An 18,683-nucleotide genomic window follows, 5' to 3' on the forward strand; every position below is an offset into this window, starting at 1 on the left:
TCTGGGCCCGGCCCCGGCCCCGGGGATCGCCACAGGCCTCACCGAGGCCTCGGAGCTCCCGGGCCCTCCCTCCGGGCCCGGGTCCCACTGGGCTCCGCGGCTCCCGGACCCCGCCGCTGACTCCTTGTCCCGGGCGGCCCCACCAGGCCCAGCAGGGGGCGCCCGCGCTCTGGGCCGCGCCCGTTGGTGTCGCCATGGCAACGATCGCGGCACGGCGTCTCGGGGAGGGGCGGGTGGACGGTGTCGCCGTGACGTAACCACGCGCTGCGCGCTGACGCACGGGGGCGCGGCCGTGCGCGCCGATTGGTTACATTTGGACCACAGCACCGCGCGAGCAGCCAGCCGCCTCCATGCGGACAGCGCGACCTCGCGGGCACGGCGGCGTGAGGGCGGCGTCAGTCCCACCCACCCTGGCGGCCGCGGGGTCCCGGCGCCGTCTCGGTCGTTGCGGCCCGGCCCGGCGGGGCCGCCCCTCACACCTTCTTCGGGTAGGGCCGGGACTCCGCGCAGACCGGTGCCCAAGAAGCCGTCCAACCCCAGCCTGAAGGATCCCGTGGGGGTGAGTGCGGGGCGACTCAAAAGTGCCCCAATTATACCTTTTTAGAGGTAATTAGACACAAAACAAATTACACACCCGTATGATTAACAAGAAGCGCGATCACATCGAATCTTTGCTGTACCTCCCGCGGGTATTGGGTAAATCCAAGGTGCCGGTTCCATCGCTGGAGCCCCCGGCCGAGCTCCCCCTGCGGCTCCTTGTGAAATCCAGATGCAGCAGCAGAGGAAACAGGGCAGGAACCGGAGCTCAGCGCTGTTGTGGGTGAGCCAGGTCTAGCTCTGGAAATGCTTTAAAATCGCACAGCTTTGGCCCTACACGCGTTACCAGCTCAGCTGCTCTAAATCCCGCCTTTCACCCGGCAGCGCTGACCTCTCTACAGACCCTGCTTCTTGCTCAGCTGACGTTTTATTCCCCCCAGACACCCCCATCCTGCTCACTCCTGAAAAGAAAAACATTCTTCTCTGCGGGTGAGAGGTTCGGAGGTGGTGGCTCCGCCATCAGTCCCACCCCGTGTCCTGCCTCCAGAGACCCCCGGGAGAGGACACCTGGATGTGGCAGCCGTGAATTTCTCAGCTGTCACCCTCGATAAGGTGTCAAACCCCTTTTCCAAACAGCCCGGCTGCGCACGGGCAGCTTCACACCCGCGTTAAGCACTCGGCACTAAGCGCGCTTGTGAGGAAATCCTCGTGGGTGCGGGTGTTTCGTCCTCTGTTGGTGTTTGACGAGGTCTGAGAAGGAGCCGAGGTGGGAGCAGGGGATGGAGGTGACGGTGCAGGAGGGAGGTCGGTGCCTCCCGTCCCGCCAGCAACCGCATCGCCTGCACAGGCGGGAGCTCTGCTCTCCCCTGGGAATTTATTTCCCAGGACTTACCTACACGCTGGAGCTGGACCCAAAAAGAAGCTGTTTTGGAAGAATGTCCCATGGAGAGTTCTTCTGGAATAACTCTTTCCGGGTAACGATTAAAAATAGCTGAATGTAAAATGCAGGCAAACTGGTCTCTCTGTCCCACCTCGGTCAGGCACTTGGGTTTAGCGTAAGGCTGCATCGCACAATTATTTGAGGTTTTAATCCCCTAAATAATGGCACTTTCAAGGCGGAAACCTTAGTTAGGGAGCCCCTGGGAGAGCCCGTGCTCCTGCCTTTGACAGGGAGTCTTGTCTATGGGTCCAAACTGATGGGAAGGACATCTGTGTCACCAGCGTCATCCATGTTCACGTGCCCCCTCGATTGCTCCGTAAGGCAGACTCGATAAACACCAAGCGCTTTATTTCCGTGGCTTTTATCACTGTGCCGCCAGAGCGCAGAGATCTTCCTTTCCAAAGTGCAATGGGACGTGCAGCTCTGTGCTGCGGTCCTGGCACACGGAATGTGCCGGGGGAACAGACAGAACCCCCATGTGGCTGGGGCTGCCATCCTGTGTCCTGCAGAGCCCTGACTTGGCACTGTGAAACACCTCTGTGCCACAGGGGAGGGGTTTTGCATGAGAAATGAGTTCTTTAGAATCACAGAGTCATTTTGGTTGGAAAAGCCCCTCCAGCTCATCAAGTCCAACTATTCCCCACCCCTGGCACTGCCCCACGTCCCTGAGAACCTCATCTCCACGTCTGTTCAACCCCTCCAGGGATGGTGACTCCACCACTGCCCTGGGCAGCCTGTTCCCATGCCCGACAGCCCTTTGGGGAAGAAGTTGTTCCCAAGATCCAACCTCAACCTCCCCTGGCGCAACTTGAGGCTGTTTCCTCTGGTCCTGGTGCTTGTTCCTGGGGAGCAGAGCCCGACCCCCCTGGCTCCAAGCTCCTTTCAGGCAGTTCAGAGATCAGAAGGTCTCCCCTCAGCTCCTGTTCTCCAGGCTGAACCCCCCAGGTCCCTTAACTGCTCCCATCACACTTGTGCTCCAGCCCCTTCCCCAGCTCCGTTCCCTTCTCTGAACTCGTTCCAGCACCTCCAGGTCTTTCTTGGTGTGACTTGGCCATGCTGGGTTTACAACTGGACTCGATGTTTTTAAAGGTGTTTTCCAAGCAAAATGATTCTATTATTACCTCTTGTGATTGGCAGCATGGATAACTTTAAAGATTGAAACCTAACAAGTGACAATAAGCTTTATGAGCTGCCCCGTGTTGATGTTTGAGAAGAAGCAGACCTTGCATGAGGTTCTGGCCAAATCTCATGGAGCCCATTCCCTTGAGGGAGGAGAAGATGGGAGGAGCTCAGCATGCCTGTCAGGTTCAGTCTCCTAGGCCAGGTATAGCAAAGCTGCTCCATCAGCAGAGCTGCCTTCAGAGCCGCTCCATCGCATTCCTCTGAAGTCATTCTTCATGTCTTTGCATCTTCTTCACATATTTACTCTCGCACATAGCACTGACAGTGTTTACTCTGCAAAGATTCCTCTAAGACTCAGCTAAGCACACAATTTACTCAGCTAACAAGGCCTGGCATTTATTGTGGGGCTCTTTGTGTTCTTGTCATTCTTTAGTCTCCGTTGACATTCAGTGGGAAGCATTAAAACAAACAGCAGCACGCAGTAGGAAGGTTGCCCGTACCAACGCTCCACTGTGAAATAGCTGAACAAGGATGTTGACCAGAGCTGGCTCCCACCAGTCTGCTGTCAGGAGGTGGGAAAAGCCTTTTTGAAACAAGTGGGCTTTGGGGGAAAAAAATTAATATTTGGAAATTCAGTCTTTTTTTTTTTTTCCTTTGCAGATCGTGTATACCTTTATTTTTCCTTTGAGCTTTGCAGTGATTGCAGCTAAGGCTTCCCAAGAGCGGTTAAGGAAATAGCCCTATGGAGTAGCCCAGATTTCAAGTTTCTAGCAAGCAAGCTTTGAGGGGTTTAGCCCTCAATTTGTTATCGCCCAATAACAGAGTGATTTCTAGAGGAAGGGCTCTGAACCAAGGGCGGCTCACAGTCAGCAGCAGGAATGTTTGCTCGGGCTGTTTGCTCTGTGCTTGGCCCACTCACCTCCCCGTTGGGATGCTTCAACCCGTTGCTGAGGAGAGCTTGGCAGCACATGGAAACAGCAACCAAAGGCATGATAATTTATGTGATTAGTGCTTTTCTTCATTGCAGGTCCTTGCTTCTGCCAGTCCTGTTGGCCAACAACATCACACCATACCCCAGTGTGGTACATCATGCTGTTTTGCAAAGGCTTGTAGCCCACTGGTGACAGCAGCTCTGCGGTGCTGTTGTTCTGAGGCTTGTTTCGGTGATTTCTGGTCCAGCTAGCTGTAAGCCTGCGGAATTTCAGCACTTCCAGTCAGCTGCTGCTTCTGGAAGGGAGCTGACGAACAGCGGATGCCCTGCTTTGTCAGAGAAGAATCCCCATCGGTTTACTTGTCCTTTAGTTCCTTGGCAAGCCAGCCAGTTTGTCAGGAAGGCACAACGGAATTCATGTTTACCTTTTGAGGTAAGAAATTCCTACCACAACAGGCTGAAGTCTGCAGCTAACGCTGCCCGATCCCCCTGCCAGTTCTGAATCGTCAGAGTTTCCTACTGGCAAAAGGTGAAGGCTCTGGACTCTGTTGCTTGGATGTTCTTGGCATTAATTGGCTGCAGCCTCTGCTGAGTAATGAAAAGCAGAAGAATAACATGCAGGCTCAACCCTGAAATTGTATACTCAGGGAGCTGGAGTGAGACTGTTCTCAAACTGGGGCTGTGCCAAAGTCTGCTGTCAAAAATGGGTTGAGATAGGGTAAGAAAGTTCAGGACACCAATCTTCTTCCAGGTTGTGCTCTGCCCCTCTGTGGCAGTGAATCACCATAAGGATGGAAGTACCAGAGCCTGTGGGATTAGCTGAGCTCTTCCCAGGGAAGTTAACAGGGTTTTACAGGCTACCCTGCCGGCCTGCCTGCTCTTCCTGCTCTTCCTGCCAAGTGCTTTGCAAAAAAATGTAAAAGGTGGCTGCACTCTGCTGCTGTGCAAAGTGTTCTGGCGGAGCCGGGCTGTGTGTCAGGCAGGCTGCCAGGGAGGAAAGCGCTGATACGGAGGAGCCGGGTTGCTTTTGGACCTGGCAGCTCCTGTGTGTGCTTCACACTTGCGTGCTGACATGCTCCAGCCCTGACCTGAGTGCGGCAGCTGTTCTCAGCTCCACTGGGACTGTCAGTCTGCAGAGCCGCCCGGCTGGGCTAGTGGAAGCTGTTTTCAGAGAGGGATCAAAGGCACAGCCAAAAAAACTCACTATCTGGGGGTAACAGAGGATGTCTGAGGTGGAAGTCAACTCTTGCTTCAAAGTTGTTGCAGAAGTGTGCCCAGGTGGCCAAGAGGCCACCAGCATCCTGGCTGGTACCAGCACTGGTGTGGCCAGCACGCCCAGAGCAGTGACCGTCCCTGTGCTGGGCACTGGAGAGGCCAAACCTCAAATCCTGGGGTCAGTTTTGGGCCCCTCACGCCAAGACACACCTTGAGGTGCTTCAAAAAGTTGAGAAAAGGGAACGGAGCTGGGGAAGGGGCTGGAGCACAAGTGTGATGGGAGTGGCTGAGGGACCTGGGGGGTTCAGCCTGGAGAACAGGAGCTGAGGGGAGACCTTCTGATCTCTGAACTGCCTGAAAGGAGGTTGGAGCTGGGGGGGTCGGGCTCTGCTCCCCAGGAACAAGCACCAGGATGAGAGGAAACGGCCTCAAGTTGCACCAGGGGAGGTTGAGGTTGGATCTGGGGAACAATTTCTTCCCCAAAGGGCTGTTGGGCATTGGAACAGGCTGCCCAGGGCAGTGGTGGAGTCACCATCCCTGGAGGGGTTGAATGGACATGGAGATGAGGTTCTCAGGGACATGGGGTAGTGCCAGGGGCTGGGGAATGGGTGGACTTGATCTTGAGGCTCTTTTCCAACCAAAATGATTTTGTGATTCTAACATCTGTGCTTTGGCCCATTCTCTCTGACATGTGGCACAGCCTATGTTGGCAGAGCCGGGTGGTGTCATGTGAGGACAATGCTGGGAGCAGCATCCAAGGGCTTGTGCGTGATGAAAATCACCTTGATCCTCACTGCTCCAGGCAAAAGCGCTTCTCTTGCTGGGGAGGAAAAACGACTGGTGTCTGGGAGAGCTCTGCAGCGTCTGCGGCCACAGGACAGGGCAGGTGTTTGTGGTGCTGGCGGCAATCCTTCCGCAGGCAGGACCTGCTCTGGCAGCCTGGACGCCGTATAAATAACAGTCTTTTCCAACGAGCTGCTCTGTGCTTCCCAGAAATAGTGTTTGTCTCCGATGTCTGCCTTGATTTATGTCAAGTTCAGATGCTGTTAAAAATAATCCACCCACATACTAAAATCATGTTGTCTCTGATTATAGTCAGCTTTGTGGATGAAGCACCTATAAAAAGATGAATGGAAGGGTGCTGGTGGGGAGCAATAGTTGTTTTTTCTAGGAAAGATGTTTGTCCTTTGGCCAGAGCCGGTGTCCAGGTACAGGGCTGGTGCTGGCACAGCAGGATCACCCCACACCAGCTCCCAGGGAACAGCAGGGGCTGATTCCCGTTCTGCCCCTGCAAAGAATTCACATTGACTCCCTGAAACTCGACATGCAAGGGTTAAACGCATCATTTAACCTGTGGTTCAGATGAAAATTCTTTAATTAGGAGTTCTAATCTTTTGAGGACCCTTCCAGTCCCTAACATTCTGTGATTCTGTGATTCCAGCTGGTAGTGCAGAAGCCTTCTGCCCCACAGCTTGGTTGCTCTGGAGTTTTGGATAGTTGGATTTGTTTTTAAAATACCATGAGCTGCTCTTGTTGTTTTATTAGGAAAAAAAAACCTAGAGCCTGTAAAATACAATTCCCTAGGATGGAAGGCTAATCCTCTTATTTCTACACATTTCTGGATGATTAAATGGCTGGATTATTTAAGTAGTGATTTGTTACTAGATTGCATCATCAAGGAGATCTAAGGCATAAATATTAGCTTTGGGATTTTGGCTCTTTACTGTTGAAAGGGGTAGAAGGTGTTCTGCAGACAAAAGCCAGAGAAATTAAATTAAACGAGCATGTGAAGCAGCGGGTCACGGCGAAGTCCCTAAACCTGCATTGGCTTGCAGAGCTCTAACCTTTCCAGAGAACGCGTACAGTAAGTAACATCAGCTTTGCCTAGTAAATCCTGTATCCTGCTGTGTTTTGAAGTGAACCAACCCTTCTGCTTGACTTCAAATTGTTTCCGAGACCATTTGTGAACTGCTGGGGCTTGGAGGAGCCTTTTCCTTGCACTGCTCCAAGTCTGGTTGTGCAGCCTCTGCTGGGCTTGAGGTCTGAAGGGATTTACACCAGCAGCTGTGGGGTTTGTCCCAGCCTCTGTGGGGCTGCCTCCCTGTCCCACTGGTGCTGTGGGTCCCACGGGGCCACTGGTCCACGCACAACCAGGACGGGGTGGCAGATGGTGCTCAGTTGTGTTGTCACCAGCTCTACTGCTGCCACCCCTAACTCTGCCTACCCCAAAATGCCTCTGGGACCCCCACACCGGCGGATGCAGCCTTGGAAGGATGGTGAGGAAAATACTGGGAGTGGTTAACGAGGATGCTGGAGATGCTGTGGAGAAGGGCGGATGTGTAGAGCACCCACCTTCTCCTGGCCAAACAAGAGCCCAGGGGATGGGTGGCTTGGTTGGGTCCTGCCATGATGCCGGTGAGTTTTGAAGAGATATCTGCTATTTAATGATAATTTTGGCGCTTTGCTGCTCTGTTTTTGTTTTAGTATCCTCCAGCTGGAAATCCCCCAAGTTATTCCCAGGCAGCCTGTAAGGAGAGATGGGCGTTAAGGAGCGTTTTGTCAGACGCACTGTGGACTTTGGGAATGGTATTGGAGCAATACGGAGGGTTTAGGAAGAACATTTGTTCACTAGGAAATGTGGTTTTGTTTGTAGAGAGAGGAAGGTGAGTGTGTGTGGTTTGGCTCTTTATGAGTGGCAGCAGATCTGGGGTTTTATTTCTTTGTGTGATATAAGATCAAGTGTTTTGAATGTTCTCAGGGCTGTTGGCTGGAGGGATGATAAGTGGCTGAAAATCAAGGAGTGCAGCTGGCAGGGCAGGATTTCTGTTTTGGGTTTGGGTTCCTGAGGCTTAGAAGAAACGCCATTGGAATGAACCAATGAAAAAAAAAGAAGTTACAATATTAGAAGTATTGTAGAATAATACCAATACTAAAATTAGTATGAGCAGAAAGAGTCTTTTGCTGTTGAGTTGAAACCAGAGCAAAGTTCCAAAGCACAATTCCTCAGCTGCTCCAAGAAATTCAATTGAAAAATAAGACAAAGTAAATATTTACTTGAGCTTGGACTATGCAAATGCATTATTGCATGGGGCGTTCTGAGCTCTGGTACGTTGATACTTTGATCTGTTGTGATAATGAACCCTGTGACCGTGGGGCTGGAGCCCCCGCCGTACCCAGCACGTGTTGGGGCTCCCGTCGCCAGGCACCCCCAGCTGCTCCGGCACCTCGTTTAAACACAAATTCTGCTTTTTTAAATCAATCCAACCTTCAGTGCAAATGAGATTCCAAATAATAAGTAATTAACTTTATCAAATTGACATTACCGTTCCAAACAGAATGTCAACACCGCCTTTATAAACAAGGCAGAGCTGCTGTTTGCGGAGCCGACTTGGTAGGAAAATGCAGCAAAACCCAGAAAAAGAGTAAATGGTCCTTTCTTCTTGGGCTGTGGTTCCCCTGCTGCTGTTCATAGGGGCTGGGGATGTCGGGTTGATTCCTCCCATCCCCCAGACATGGCAGGGTTCACAAAAGCCATCGTGTTATTCTGAATGAAGCTTATGGATATTTAGATTTTTCTTGGTGTTTAAGTGGAAAAGCAGCATTTAGCTGATGGTGTTTCCAGAGGTGTAAAATCTGGAATGAGGATTCAAACCTGGATTTCCACCTTCCTCTCAAGGGCTGAGTTTGGCATCTCGGGTTTTATAAAGAGAAAAAATAAGTTATGGATTAGAAAATGTGTCTCTGGAGTGGAGGTCAAACCTCTGATTGATGCATGGCCTCATAAAAATGTGAAAATTTGCAAACTGGGGAAGTTCCTTTAAAAAAAAAAAAGCCGGTGTAGCTAAAGAAAAAAGTGTTTACTCTGACATATGGAAAGAAAATAACTTTTTTGTGTGTGTTGGTGACAGTATTGTATATTTTCTTGTTAATGAAGAAATGAAGTTACTGATTTACCTCCAGTGTCCTCATGGGCGGAGGTTAATGGCAGCAATAAGGATAAAGTTAATCCTCCCCCCGAAAGCACAAATCTGAGATTGCGGCATCGGGGCAGAATTTAAACACGTAAAACTGGAAAGTCTCTGCCCCAGCAGTTCTTGCGAAGGAAGAAGGAAATATGGGCTGTGCTATGACTTTATAAGGAATTATTTTCATAAGGGAAACAACCCATTTTATTGGCATGAATGTTTCTGTGAGTGTCTATTTATTTATTTAAACTGCAATCCCGTGTTTCTGGCAAAGGCCACCAAAAATTTGACAACAAAAAGCAAGTGCTAAAATTCTGTGGACCAGCAGCCCAGGGGTGTGTGCCCCGGGGAGTGAGTAATATGGGCAATTAGAAGCTTTAATGCTTCGATGACCCATGTGCAAAAAGAGTATTTTTATTTTTCTATTTAGAGTCCAACTACTCAAGAAAATACCAATGGGGTTTGTGGCCTTTCTTTTCAATTCATAGAATCATTTAGGTTGGAAAAGACCTTTAAGATTATTAAATCAAAAATTCACCTCCGGGCAACAATAAACAGGATAAAGCTCAGTTTAAAGGATAATTTATTGGGATTGGGGAGAAAGGGGAGCGGGGAGGAGAGCAGGTCCCACCTGCAGCGGAGCTGCCGCTTTGGAGATGTGAAACCATTTGAAAACACACTTTTGTTCCAATCCAAAAATCCATCTTCTAGTTAAGATTAAAAAAAAAAAAAAAAAAGCCCCAAACCCACACATTAATCTCATCAGTGGAAATAATCATGTTGGGTCTATGATCTTAATCTTTTATGTCATCCACATCTGGAAAAGTAATTCGGGGGAAATAATATAAACTTCAGCTAAGCTGTATAAACCCAAGGAGCGATTTCATCAAGCAGCGGCTCGGTGGCCCTTTGTCCCCCGCCTCCCTGTGACAATATTGACTTTCTAACACCGACACTTTGTTCTCTTCCTTCCCAGGACAGCCGCTAAGTGCTGCTAAACCAAACATCACATGCTCCACGGGGCTCCGACAAGGTTTGCAATCAAGCGCTCTCTAATAACAGCTTAAATACTCTCATCAAGCTTGTCCTTGCTGTTTGCTTTAGGACACAAGTGTTTTTTCTCTCCCCTCTGGATTTATTCCACACCAGCGACAGTCGGAGCTGGAGGTCATGCAAAGTAAATGCAGGTGATGGTTTTTTTTTTGCTCCCTGGGTTGACTCTCATTGTTGAACTTGCTTTTCCCCATCAGCTGAGCGGATGTGCCTCGAAAAGCATCGCTTTGTGTTGGTTTGGGTTGGGTAATCTGCCCTGAATGCAAAACCTTTCTGTCCTGGCAGGTTTTCAAAACCAGATGAACAATGACAAGAGAAATAACAGCTTCTTTAGCAGGAAGAGGGGAATCCACACCATCCGTGCACAATTATATCCCCTCTTTGTGCAGCCTCCAAGGTCAGCAGATACTGGACCAGTGGCTTGCGAGAGACTGGAGAGTGAAGCAGAAAAAACCAAGTGGCTGTTTGTCTCCGTCCCAGGGCACCAGCTTTTCCTCCACGGGTCCCTGTCCCTGCCTGGGGACACTGAGGGTTGATGCTGCTGCTGTCTGTTGGGTTCTTGCTTTGCTTAAAGCCACTCTCTGATCTCCGTGCAGCTGCAGCCTGCGCTGTACGTACGGCAGGTATCGTATGGGTACGTACGGCGGTTATTTTACAGATAGGGCTATAGGGTACCAGTGGCTGCTGAGTTATCCCCATGGGAGCAGCTCCATCCTGTACGACCCAGCGAGCCATGTCCTGTGTGCTGCACCCCACTACTTCCACGTTAGTGTTGGAAACGGGAGCTTTATGACCAGGTAACATTTTGTCTGAGGCTTTGCAAAAATCTGTGCCCCATTGTCTTGAATCGTGCTGGGCTCCGGTAGCTCATGTTTTGGTGGGGATGGCAGAAGAAAAAACAGCCTGTCCAGCCCGGAGATGTGGTCAGCATGGGTCTGTATGCAGGGCCGTGCCTCTTGCAAACTGGAGCCCAGTGGTTATTCTCCCTTGCCGAGCCAGGCTTGCCAGCCCATGTGCATAGCTCAAAATCAAAATAACTGGTTATTCAAAATTAAAATAACTGGTTATTTCAATGGGCTGACCTATTGCTGGGGAGGGAATGGGGAGAAAGATGCTCTGCTCAAAAGCACCTTGCCTATGAGAGATGTGCATAAGCTCATGAAAGGTTCAAATATGGCATCCAGAATGACTTCTGCTGTTCACGGGGGACAGCAGAGCCGAACCCCTCTGTCCCGTCTCTCCCCTGGCTGCAGTGATGCTGCTCAGCACCATGTCCTGCCAGGCTGGGGAGCAAGTGCTGGGCAAGGGCTTCCCCTGCAACCCCCTTCTGTGTGGCACAAGCAAAACAAGCTGGTACCAGGACTTCAAACATCCATCATTATTGTGGGGGCAGGGGAATGGTCCCCCATTCTCCCTTCAAAGATATGCTAGAAATTAAAATAAGCCTAACAAAGCCATGCAGGTTTATCCTAATGCACCCGGAAGACCAAGCTGAGGCTGCTGCTGTTTCTGTGCTTTCCATGGAAGATGGGCTGGTAATGTCGGCTTCACAAACCCCCGCTTGCTTTGCTTTCTTTGTCCTTTTCCCTGTAAAGGTTCCTGCTCCCGCACTGAGAGCTCTCTGTGCACACACCAGGCATCTGCTTCCACACATCGCAGTCCCCTGGGGCTTCCAGTTAATATCAAGGTGACTTTTCTGTTGTTAGTGGGGGGACGTGTCCCCTGGGCGATCCCAAGGTGAAGGGTGCAGGTGGGACATGTCTCTAATGCACCAACAGCAGAAGGAAAGAGCTCGAGAGCAAAACCAAGAGGTGTCAAATGAGCCCAAACACCACATGGATCCATGCAGGGCTTCTGGAGTCCTCCAGCCCCCAGCACGACAGGAGCAAGCACTGGGGCTGGGGAGCGGGGCTGGGTTTCCTTTAGGTGGCCATTTGCCTGCTTCGTTTTTGGTTTTTGTGTGGTTTTTTGTTTGTTGGTTGGTTTTGGTTTTTTGTTTGTTTGGTTGGTTTTGGCTTTTTTTCTTCCAGGAAAACCAGACCTGGTCAAAACACAAAGGAGGGTAAAGGGGGTTCATCTGGGGCTGGGCTGCTTGCTCCGGGGTTTGCTCAGGGAGGCAGAATGACAGGAGCGAGTGTGTTTTGGGTTTGGAGACTGTGGGTTTTGCTCTATTCAGTTACTGTGACCAGCCTCGCTCAAAATAATCAGGTTACGCTTTTTCCATTTAAAAACAAAGGAAAATGCTGTGTATTTTCTTGCTTTCAAAGAGAGGATTTGCTTGAGCTGAAATCCTTGTGTACCATGCCGAGTCCCTGCACGCTGGGTGCTTTCCAGAGGCCAGAGGGACCCTGGTAATGCAGGAGGTCCCGGTGTGACACCACCTGAGTCCCCTCGGTGCACCTGAAAGTGATGGGCTGATGATGATGATGGGATGATGATGTTGATGGGCTGAGCAATGTGTTTGTGTAAAGGGGGATCAGCCTGGCACAGGATCTGGGTGAGACCCTGCTGCAGACTGAGCCCTCCTGTTCTTTGGGTGATACTTAAACATGGCTGGATGTAGAAATCGAGTGCTCCTGGGCTGCGCCTGGATTCCCCATCATCTCATGCCCTTGGGAGCAGCTTCCAGAGGCTTCTGCCTTGTTCCAGGGTGATTTCACACACCTGTGTCCCCCCGAGCCAGTGGGGCCGCCAGCCACTCTGCTCCTGCTGGGGTCAGAGACAGAGGCTGGTTCTTTCCATTGGGTCACAATTTTACATCCAGCCAAATGCTTATTAACTCAATGCTGTTGTTTTTCTCAGCTCCCAGTTTCCCTCGCGCAACTGACCGCACTGGGGAAGTGTTTTTTGGATAAGGGGGATGGTAAAACACCAGCCCTGGCTCCCCAGTACTGTATTAAATCCACCCCCAAACCCGTTTTCCCAGCCCAAATGGTGCAGCAGCTGCTTTGGATGTGACGCAAACCCCCTGTCCCAGAGCACATGGAGCTCCCGGGGCAGCACCCACCTCTCCTGCACCTCAGCTTGAAGGTCAAAGTGTTGTTATGACATCTCAGGATTAAACCTCCCCTCTGTTTTCAATTTGAGAAAAATCTGCTTGCATTTTATAGGGAAGCTGCCACCCAAGAGGGGACAAATCCAGTGGTCCCCATCCCTCCTGCCAGGAATGCTCCATCCCCACAGCAAATCAATGTGGGGCCGGGATGAGGCCGTGAGGTTTAAATCACCAGAGAGAGCATTTAAATGGGAAATCAGTAAGTGATGCACAAGAGATTGATTTTAAATAATTTTTATGACCGGAGACTTCATGCCGTTGTCAATATTTCTGCATAAATAATGAAAAACATTAAAAGAGGGGAGGTGTGCCTAGATAAACCTCGGGGCTGGGGGGATTGGAGGGAGGGGGAGCGCTGCAAATCTCGCTGCTGGCAGCTGGAGCTGCTGACACCCCGTTTATTTTCCTGTGCTGACAGCACCAGCCCCTTCCTCGCTGGCACTACCAGCAGTCAGGCGCTTATTAAAGCAGCGCTGATTTAAAGGGAGAGGAAAGGAAAAAAAAATAAAGAGGTTATGATAGGAAATGATGAGCTGGGCAGATTTTATATCCCATCCCTAAGTGGCATTTGTGGATTTGTAGCAGCAGCAGCAGCACGGCTGCCCTGGCTGCAGAAAGCCAACGGGAGCATCCCAGGGGATGCAGTCCTGGCCACTGGATAATGTATATTATGTATGTTATATGGAGAGGTGCCCACTCTCACATCATCCTCCATCCTGTCACAGCCTCCCCAACAATAACCAGGCGGTAGCTGGCACCCGATCGAAAAACATCCATTACCTTGGTCTCTGCAATCAAAAGCCATTTATAGTAAATGTGTTTGCTTTGTACTGAATTACTCACAATGCTGCCAAGTACAACCACACCAGCTGTTAATTAGAGTTTAGCTTTTATTACCAAAAAGTCTGCTCTGTTGATATGGAAAATGGGAATAAAAAGTCATTTAACCTATTGTGATGTGAAAATAAACGATGACTTGTTGGTTTAATTAAATAGTCTATTTATCTAGCTGTCAAAGTGTTTGAACACACAGATTATGAGCAGCATTACCCTGGCTTGTCTCCTGTTGTCGGAATAATCTGTGTTGTTTGTAGTGACAGTTACCTGCTAAATGGCCCATTGAACTCCACATGAATCTCTCACAGAACAGTCCGATGCATCACTTGGCTTGTCTGAGGTTTGTTGGTTTTCCTTTGCACCCAGGAACTGCCACCTCCTTCCCTGCATCCATGTGTGTGTGCACATATTTTCTGCTTCTCAGGAACATTCTGCTGGGCTCATTTGGGATGTATTGCATGGAATAAATCCTGCTGGTGTTTCCAGTATGGGCTCCATCTTCATCTTTTGCATCCTGATATTTAGGAGAAAGCTGATAAAGGAGATTTTCCGTGATCAGATCCGATGAGCTTTATGCTTTCTTGCCTTTTCTTTGACCCTGCAGTGCTGTCTTGGATCACCAAGAAAAAACACAACGAACTGGAGAACTGGAATACAGGTTTGAACCCAGTGCATTGGGACCTGCCCAGGGTGAGGCTGGGATGGCAGCCGTGAGGATGGAGCGGCGCTGGTTTTCCTGGGGGAAACGGGATGAGGAGCAATTCAGTTGTTGAAGGGAAAAATTGATTTTGAGGCCCAAAGGGAAATGTGGTGGTGAGAAGGTACCGAGGATCGCCACGGTGCTCCCAGGAGGGTAAGCAGCTCTGCACGGCAGCTCCGGTGACAAAGTGACATCTCTCTGCCAGGGCACTGAGCAAGGCAGGAAGGTGAATCCTGAAGTTGCCAGGGCACAGCTCTCAATTACAACAAGAGATGGACACAGGGAGCTGGTGCTGATGCGATTCAGGTGACTTAGGAGCGGGCTCGGGGTTCATCTGTCTGGTGGAGTGTTGGAAGCTGCCTGAGGACACGGTGTCTCTTCCTGGAGGGAATTCAAGGATCTTTACTCATCCGTGGCAGAAATGCCTTTGTTATTGCTACTTTTCCTTCTTCCTCTTATGGAGTATTTCACCATCTGCCAGCGCTGGAGGGAGGATTTCTTGCTGGCCAAGCCAGGGAGGAGGGTGGTGGGTCCCACCAGGGCTGTGGGGAGATGCACATGATTTTCTGTCTCGGGTGCCTATTTGTTTAACAAAAAACAGACGAACCAGTGCCACTGGGAATGTGTTTTGTTCCTGGGGACAAGGGTTTGTGCTCCTGGCATGGCTCAGGGGCTTCTGTCTGTCCCTCCTGCCACATCTCCACCCGTCAGTCCTTCCCTGGCTCCTGGGGCTGCTGTTGGGATGTGATGGTGATGAGCAGCCTTGGCAGCTGCTTTGTACAATGTGGTGACACATCTGCATGTTGCAGCTCTGCCATGGTGCTCCCATCAAACAGGGGCTGTGCTGCTGGCTCCTGTGTCACCTCCAGCCCCGTGCCCGGCTTGGCTCAGCTCACAGCTGGTGGCAAACGTCCCTACTGTGGTGGCAGGAGACACCAGGCGGAGGTGGCTGCCCTGTGTCACCCCGCTCCTGGCTTTGTACCCAGCTGAATTAGCACTGGCAAGATCTGGAGCGGCGTGTTTGCCTGGGTGGATTTGCAAGAAGCAGCTGCCAATTGACAGCAATGACTCTTTAGGCAGAAATTCCACTGATGTTGGTTTTGCAACATTTTCCCATCCTGGGGAGCTGGGAGAGGAACTGCCTGAAGATAAACGCACTGATGATGCCACACACATTGTCCATCGATTGTTCTTCCAGACACGGGATGAGCAGGATGCTCTGACCCTGCGCTGTGCAGCTGGCTAAGGAAAAGCTTAATTGCAAATGGCTCTTTTTGGTGTCAGCTCAATGTTTCCTCTTTAAACCCTGCAGCAGTGGCTGGGAGCACATGAGTCTGACACAGAACTCTGTCTCCAGGAGAGCGCTAAACTTGTCACGGCTGTTTACTTATGCTTTCGCACTGTTTGTGTAGTCAGAAGTCTTGATCTCGTATTTATCTCCTATTAAAACAGCTACAGTTTATAGTTTAAACACATTAATCATTTCCAAGCTTTTAAAGGGCTTTTAAGTGGAGACACTGCTTGTTTGCCTTTTAATTTTTATTTCAAGTCTCCCTTCTGTATCAGAAGGCAAGTGCTTTAAAGGACATTGAAGGAGTGCAGTTGCATATAAACTGCAAGCTGATAAGTCTGGCCCCATGCTACAAAAAATTGAAAAAAAAAGTACTGCAGGAGGTCATGCTTTGGAGGTTTGGCTCTGGTTGGGACCAGTGGCCAGGTCCCCATTGCTGGCACTGGTTGCTCTGCTGCAGCCTCACCTGGGGACGGGTCCCTTTTGGAGGGTTCAGGGCTCCTTGGAGTGCTCCTGGGTTCCCAGTGCTGCATCTCCAGCCCTGGGGAGCGATTTGTGGCCTTGCAGATGGTGTCATGGGTATGTCGGGGTGATGGTGCTGACTGGGGTTTGTGTGGTCTGGGTGCCAGGTAGGTGCCGATGTATTCGGTGGTTGACTTGGCTGAGCTGCTCCAAGGCTTCAATTTAGGTTTTTGCAGTCCCCGGGTCTTATAAAAAGGCGTTGTGATGTTTTAGCTGAGGGTTAGAGCTGATCAGAAGTGCTGGCGAAGCACAACCTGTCTAAGGAGATAACTAATTGCTGTTTGGGGTCTGCGTTGCTGTTTGGTTTATAACCCTTCCGCCCCAGCCCTGGCAGAGAGGTACAGGCTCTGTCACCATGAGCAGAGACATCTTCACCAGTTCAGGTTGCTCAGAGCCCCGTCCAGCCTGGCCTGGGATGTCTCCAGGGATGGGGCATCCACCACCTCTCTGGGTGACCTGGACCAGGCTCTCACCACCCAGGGATCCCTTGGGCTTTTTTTGGGAGCTCCGTCACTCCCCAGCAGGACATGTAAAGCCCTTCTCCGTTTGCAGCAGCCAGTGTAAAATGACACAATAAAGGCTAATTGCATTTAAAGGACATTCCAGAAGAAGCAAAGCAAAGTCTGCATGTGTTTCATGCAGGACCTGAGAATTCCCCAGTGATGGTCTGGAATCAGCTCAAACCGCCTGTCTCAGCCCAGGAGGTGGGTTGGTGGGTGGGCAGGGGGATGATGGGGGGCGATGAGCAAGCAGCGATCCCAGCAGGGATCCAGCAGTGAGATCTGGCAGGCAGTGTGGGTTTGACATGCTCACTCGAGGGCTGTGGGTTCCCAAACTGGCACATAAATCACAGTGAGGCTTCGCGAAGCCGGTGCTCGCGGCGGCTGGAGGCAGCGCCGTGCCAGCGCTCTCTGTGCCTCAAACCAAAACCAGACCCTGCTCAGCACGAGGAAATTCCCAGCGAGAACAAGATCCTGCTGAACTGAGGGCGGAACCCGGCAGAAACCCAAGGTGTGGGATTTGACATGGCTCTTTACACCCCAGATACCGATGAGCAAACTCTTTTAAGTTTCTTATTAAAAATATGATCGCCTAATTATGCTTTTGCACCAGCTTTTCTGTGCTCCTTTGGTGTCTGCAGGGAACGTGACCTGAACGCTGGAGCTGTAGTTGGGACGTGGGAGCAGTTTCTCCCCTAGAAAGCTTTACACACCTGAGAAACTGAGAGTGAGTTTGTCCCATATATTCCCTTTTGGCCCAAAGCAGGGGAAAAGCCCAAATTTCTATTTCATGCTCCAGTTTCGTGTTCCAGTTGCGTGACTGCTGTTTGTCAGGGTTTCTCCACTTTCATCTCTTTCTGTAGCTCTCCTTGCAATGTGGATAATGCTACGGATATCTTTATTAACTACTGTATCATAGGCAGCTTTTCTCCAAAGTGTTCCCAGTCTCCTAAAGTTTTGACCTGCAGTGTTATAACGGCAACAGTGAAAGGGAAGACAAGAAATGGTTTGAGGACCAAGTCTGTGGGTGCTGGAAGCACCTGAGGGCTGCACAGCGATGGTCTGGTGGGAGGACCAGCTGGTGCGTGGGAGGAGAGCACATCCCTGCACATGAGAAGGTTGACGCTGCTCAACTTCTGCTCCTTTGTTCCTCACGTTTGCCCCTGAATGAAGCACTAGCTGGTCACTAACTGGTGTACTTGTGCTGCTGATGGAATTGGTGTTGTAGCTCCCAGAGATGCCAAAACGGAGCATCTGAGGCGAACCCCCTCTGCATTCTCCCACTTCTGAGCTGCATCCTCCTGCTCGACATTTGGATTGGATATTGGGAACAATTTCTTCCCCAAAGGGCTGTCGGGCATTGGAACAGGCTGCCCAGGGCAGTGGTGGAGTCACCATCCCTGGAGGGGTTGGACAGATGGAGATGAGGTTCTCAGGGACATGGGGCAGTGCCAGGGGTGGGGGAACAGTTGAACTCAATGAGCTTGAGGGGCTTTTCCAACCAAAATGATTCTGTGATTTTATGATCTGTTTCCGGAAGGCAGAGCTCAGAAGGTGACTTTCTGCTGGGAAAACCAGTGAGATCTGCACCTTCCCGGGTGATCCCACAGCCGGCACAGCCCCCCCCGAACAGGGATGGGTCATCTCCCACCCACCAGCGATGCTGAGCCTCGGGGGACCTGTCTGCATCTTCCCAATGCTCTGCAAATATCAGCTAATTAAGTGGTAGCAACCTTATCTAAAGGACACTTGTGCTGGCATTGGTCGTGACTGCAGCAGGTAAGAGGGAGGATGAATTCCCAGCACTCATTTAAAAAAAAAAAAAAAAAAAAGAGAGAATAAAGGTAGTGTTTGAGCTGGAGAAGGATTTTAGCAAAGTTTTTATTGGCAGATTTTGCTGGTAGGACTCCCTGATGCCTGGCAAGGGTGGCCTGAGGGTGCACAGCCCTGGGGATGGGAACACCCCCTGTGACTGAGGCATCCTTGTTCTGCCTGTGAACTGGATGGCTGCTCTC

The 18,683-nt window shown here is 50.7% G+C and overlaps 1 long non-coding RNA gene across 3 annotated transcripts; it reads left to right on the forward strand.

Moving 5' to 3' along the window:
• The first annotated feature begins 327 nt into the window (after window positions 1-327).
• On the forward strand, window positions 328-16,001 carry LOC309443727. Of its 3 annotated transcripts, XR_014184850.1 has the most exons (7): window positions 328-559; window positions 9,687-9,897; window positions 10,422-10,560; window positions 11,359-11,450; window positions 12,874-13,017; window positions 14,022-14,140; window positions 14,260-16,001. It is a non-coding gene; the product is annotated as an uncharacterized lncRNA (long non-coding RNA). The 3 variants fall into 3 exon arrangements; XR_014184851.1 differs by lacking the exon at window positions 14,022-14,140 and having other exon boundaries at window positions 14,260-16,000; XR_014184852.1 differs by lacking the exons at window positions 328-559; window positions 14,022-14,140 and adding an exon at window positions 7,322-7,408 and having other exon boundaries at window positions 14,260-16,000.
• The last annotated feature ends 2,682 nt before the right edge of the window (window positions 16,002-18,683 follow it).

Source organism: Streptopelia decaocto (assembly GCF_964273445.1).
Source record: "Streptopelia decaocto genome assembly, chromosome: 9".
In the NCBI taxonomy this organism is placed as follows: domain Eukaryota; kingdom Metazoa; phylum Chordata; class Aves; order Columbiformes; family Columbidae; genus Streptopelia; species Streptopelia decaocto.